Here is a 5,421-nt window from a genome sequence, read left to right as displayed (position 1 = left end):
TGATTCCCACCTCTACAGCAGGCATTTTGAATGAACCACCTCAGGATGTAACGGACCCGGAGGGGAAGAAGGCATTTTAAAGAGATACGTGTGCCCTTCCTTCCTTCCGTTTGTCTATCAGATAGTTGAAGCAGTGAACCCCAAGAAACTGGAATTCCTCAAGAGTCCCACGATGGGGAAAGAAAATACCCGAAGCTTGGACGAGTTAGAGAGGACACAAGGGGATTTACAACTTAGAGATGATGGGTCAGTGGTGGGCAGGACCAAACTTAACCAGGACTAGTTAGGTGTGTATAACATTGACTGTCTACTTGAACTTCAACCTCACTTCAGGACTTCAAAGACCGGCTCGAGGAAGGTCACTGGATCTGTTTGTTTTCTTTCCTAATGTGGCCACCTAGAATAGATTTCTTTCCTGTTTTTTTTTTTTTTAAACTATTAATTTGGCTGTTTTAATTAGTTTGTGGAGGATGGGTATCTGAAGGTGGCTTGTTGGGACACAGGCTGTGACCCTAAGAACGCAGAATGCCAGCCATTACACCAGACATAGGTCAGGGTCTTATGTCATTGAGCACATGGTGCAAGGGGTCATAGCTCAAGCCAGTAACCGTGACTTCAGAAAAGAATGGCGGTGTTTACTGGGCACCCATACCACACAGCCATGGTCTATCTCATCCTCCTTTCTGTTCTCTTGGAGGAAGCAGGAGACTTCCTAGAGGAGCTGGTGACTCATGAGTTCAGCCTGGATCAGCAGTAGCTGAGCTGTGACCTCCAGTTTAACCTTCCGTAAGGAGTGACATGCCCCCTTGCCAGGGACACAGAATGAATCCTGAGATCTTGGCCTTGGTGAGTGTCGGAAGTCTGTTGAGATTTAAATTCCCACCACCACTCTTCACAGCCATTTAGTCTTGTATGCCAGGCTCCAGATGATTACAGACATACAGAGATATATACCAGTGAGCAAGACAGGTTCCTGTGCTTTTAAATATGAACACGGCCTCGTGTGGCTCAGACAGGCTGTCCTCACTCTCACGGTTAGCTGAGGATGACTGATCAGATTTCTGACCCTTTAGTCTCCTTATTTCAATGGATGTAATTATAGGTGACATCACCACACCCAATTTACACAGCAAACCCAGAGCCCTGTTTGGAGGTTGCTTTAGATTTATTTCCCTATGTGTGCATATCTATATTTTGCATTTGTTTGTATGTAACTCGTTCTTGCAGAAACTGGAATTACAATGAGTTCTTTGATTTACCTGATACGGGCGCTTAAAATTGAACCCTGGTCCTCTGGGAGAGCAGTTAGACACACTTCACTTCTAGGCCACCTCTCCAGCCCCTGTTTGGAGTTTTTAATTGGCATCTCTCCTCCTGCCTGAATTCTCCATCAGACACTGCTTCAGGAGGTGTGTGTTCCTCCTCGGGCTTGGCAAGGGCTTGGCACGGGGAATATCTGTTCAGTCACCAAATGGGTGAACAAAGGGCTCTAAATTTATTCTGGATTTATCTGAGGAAGAGGAGTGAGCTTTGAGGAAGGGACTCAAGAGGTCTCTTGGAGAAGATAACTGTTTTGAGGACCACGAAAAGTCACTGAAGAGTTCCAAAGAGGGAAGGTATATCTTGAAATAAGAAACTGCCTCATGTTAGAGTCCTTGTGCTTTGCAAGTTGAATCTCCCATGACCTGCGTTTAACCCTCAGATCCTCCAGTCTCCTTGCCTGACCTTCAGACCTCTAGTGAGGAAGGAGGAGGAAACGAAAACAAACAAACAAACAAAAAACAAACAAACAAACCCTCCCAAACAAACAAACAACTGTCAAACAATGCCGGAGGTGGTGGCACACGCCTTAATCCCAGGGCTGGGAGGCAGAGGCAGGCTGATCTCAGTGAGTTCAAGGCCAACCTGATCCTTTAAAGAGATAATTCTAGGACAGCTAAGGCTACACAGAGAAACCCTGTCTCAAAAACAAAACAAAACAAAACAAAAAAACCCTGGCAAACAAACCCAGTCTCCAAAAAATGAGATAAAACAGAAACAATCAAATATAAAAACTGGCAAACAACATTTAAAATATTGCCAATTATCTTCTTTTACTTGTTTGACATAGAGACTTTCTATTGGTCCAGGCAAGCCTCCACCTCGCAATCCTCCTGCTCAGCCTCCTGAATTCTGGGCGCACAGGTGTGCCCCACCGTACCCGGTCTGATGTGCTGCCAACTGTCCCTGCCTTCCTATTAACATGAAGTTGGCACAAGCAGCCACAATCCCCTACTGCTTCCTTCTGGCTTCCTCGAAGTTCCTGAGTCATCTCCCACCTCTGAAGGAAGGGCTGTGGGAAACGGGACACTGGTCCCTTCTGAGCTCTTCCATTCCCTAAGCCCTTCGCTCTCACGCTGTCTATGAGATCCAGATGGAGCCGTCACACATGGTGGCTCCTCTGTTAACTCTGGCCATCATACTCCATGGTGGTCCTACATGGGCCTTGAGATTAGAGGCTTACCTTAGAGGCCGACAAACCCGTATCTGGAGATCCCATGAAAACAGCGAGGCAAGTACGTAATCAAATGAACCATTTGAGCCTGGAGAGAAAACGTTTTACACCATGGGGATTAAAGTTGCTTCCTTGGGGTGCCGGGGAAGGAACTTGGGGACCAGAGCATGTCACACACATAGTCTGTCACCAACTGACGTCACAGCCCTATGAGTTTCACTCTGAAAGAGGAGCTCACCAAGTTGCTCAGGATAACCTAAGTGGCCAGACGTACTATCATGCCTGCCTTAAAGTTCTTATTTGAAAGAAAATGAAAGTAAGAGAGCTGAGTGTGGTCACTAGAGCCTGCAATCCCAGTCCTCAGGAGAGGAGACTGAGATAGGTGTTCAAGGCCAACCTGGGCTACATAATGAGTTCCAGCTTAGCCCGGTCCAACAGAGTAAAACTGTCTCAAAACCAAAGGAAGGCAGGAAAGAAGGGAGAGAGGCAAGGATAAAGCCTTTCATTCTGTTACATTTACTATGTTAACAACACATACAGTTATTGGCAGTCCCTTCCTCTCTCCTCGCAGAATTATGCATGGCCACACTTGACGGGCTTTCGAAGGGCCTCCTCAGTAGAAGACTGTGTATTTCGCTTGCCCACACACACACTGGATGATCTGAGGCTAGGAGTGTCTTCTGTTTTAGCCTGGGCTGACCTGGGCCTTGAGCACCAAACCCTCAGAGATGGGACAAACTTTGCAAGAATGGAACCCCTTGGAATCGGCCTGCGTATGACCGTGAGCTTGGAGTCCTGCCCATGTCAGGTCACGGCAGGGAAAGCATAGATGCTTCTTGCGTCAGCCACTGAGACTTTGAGGTGGTTGGTAACACTCCAAGCAAACAGACTAATCCGAAAGTAAGGCCGGTCTTGCTTTTGTTTTTATTGAGTTAACATTCACTCTTCATCTTCGTTTCGTGGATGGTCTTCTTGAGGGAAATAGTAATGCGTCTCTGACCTTTTCCCATCCTCAGCACGTTTCTGGGGCATCTCCCAGCATGCCAGTTGCGTAATGCAAAAAGCTGGGCAGCCTCTATCTCACATCCGCCTGACAGGAAAATAAATTAGAACCACGATACTCCCTCCCCTGCCAAAGTCCCAGGGAAGCCCTGAGGCTGCACAGAAAATGGGTGGCCTTTGTCACGAGCCAAACCAGACCGCTAGCTCCATGTAGAATCTGAGAATTTTAAAGATTTTTTTTTTAATCAAGATTGCCCCTCAGTGAAGACCCTGTTCCCACACAATTTAGCTCAAACGGTTTTTTTTTAAACTAGCAAACAATTCATGTGACATTGTCCCCACTGCCCTCCAGGTGGCAGTAGAGAACCGCTGCCTGCCCAGCACACTGACGTCACCTTGTTTACCCGGTTTCGGGTCATTTTTAGATCTAAGATCACAGGATGTTAATCAGGCCAATGATTTCCCATTCGTTTGGCCAAAGGCCCTTGTCATGGGCATTGGGACAAGTATGATGTCCTTTTAGATAAAGACATTTTGCTGCGGGAAGTACTTATTTGAAAACATTTGTAATTTCATCTTTAGGAGATGGGGAAATTGTGCATGGATCTGTACTGTGGCCATTTGGGGTCACTTTCATTTTGGAGCTGGAATGTGAGTGGCCTTAACTGAAGAGAGGCAGAAAACTACATATTACAATAGCAAGTCTTCTCAGACTTCTCAGCAGGCGTCTTTCTGCTTCGTCTTCCCCTTTATTTATATAGGATTCAGCAAGAAAGCATTTAGGTTTTGAAATTTGGAGGGAAAGGGATAAGAGCTAATTTAGTCTAGCTGTCTCCTGATTCCTGATTCTCCTGATGCCACCCCGGAGTTTAGGTGTCAGGAGGTCCTTGCAGGCCGCACCCAGGAGCCTCAGGCTGTCGGTTTCCTACAATGTGGCTGAGAGTTTCTCTGTGACTGTTAAAGAACCAAAATAAACAAAATTCCTCAGATGCTGGGCATTGTGGACAGGCCTGTGATCTCAGCTATGCTGGAGGCTAAAGTCAGGTGGGAAAATTAAAGTCTATATGGGCAACAAAAGGCTCAAAACTGGCCAGCTCAACTTCGCAAGACTGTTTCAAAACGACCAGTTTAAAAAAAAACAAAACAAAACAAAAACCGAGGAGACTGGAGGCGTTGGGCACGCCTTTAATCCCTGCAGAGGCAGGCAGAGCTCTGTGCGCTTGGGGCTACAGAATGAGTTCCAGGACAGTTGGGGCTGGCTACACGGAGAAATCTTGTCTCCAAAAGGTAGAAATGGGATGTAGTTCTAAGCTTGGGGTCCTAGGTTCAATCCTCTGTGTGGAAACAAGAACAATAGTCAACCATGACAGCGCACACCTGGAGTTCCAGCCTTCTGAGTTGGAAGCAGAAGGGTCAGAAGTCAGGGTCAATCTCTGTTACAGCGTGAACTGCATACAAGATCGGCCGGGGCTAGATGAGGTCCTGCCTCCAGATGATAATAGTTATTAGTATTTTAAAAGTAAATAAGAATTCCTCAGCTGTGCAGGAGGGCAGAAGCGGCTAAATCTGAAAAGAGAAAACTCCGTGGCGTTCAAAATAAACGAGCCTTCAGGTTTTTAGAAAGTGTCTGCTCCTCTCTGTTTGACGAGCTGCTGCTATGGCCACACAAAACCACCTCCCAGAGAGTCCAAAGTCCCTCCCTGAGGCAGTATGCAATCCACTGGAGTAATCACACCATCCTGAAGGGGATGGATGGCTCTCCTGCAGGCAGGAAGAGAAGGGGTTCGTAACTCAGTCGCAACATTCATTTATTGGGCTCCGAATCTGACTCAACTCCTTACAAGCCAACAGTATAGCTTGTAAAATCAGGAGAGACCCGGTTCCTGCCACCGTGGAACTTTGAGCCTACAGGGATTTATAGACCT

The 5,421-nt window shown here is 46.8% G+C and overlaps 1 long non-coding RNA gene across 1 annotated transcript; it reads left to right on the top strand.

Annotated features, from left to right (window-relative positions):
• The first annotated feature begins 1,237 nt into the window (after nt 1-1,237).
• Nucleotides 1,238-4,485, top strand: LOC116905540. The gene is made up of 2 exons (XR_004388550.1): nt 1,238-1,409; nt 3,066-4,485. It is a non-coding gene; the product is annotated as an uncharacterized LOC116905540 (long non-coding RNA).
• The last annotated feature ends 936 nt before the right edge of the window (nt 4,486-5,421 follow it).

This window comes from Rattus rattus, chromosome 7, assembly GCF_011064425.1.
Source record: "Rattus rattus isolate New Zealand chromosome 7, Rrattus_CSIRO_v1, whole genome shotgun sequence".
In the NCBI taxonomy this organism is placed as follows: Eukaryota; Metazoa; Chordata; class Mammalia; order Rodentia; family Muridae; genus Rattus; species Rattus rattus.
Note: the sequence above shows the minus strand (reverse complement) of the source record. Positions and strands in the feature narration are given on the sequence as shown.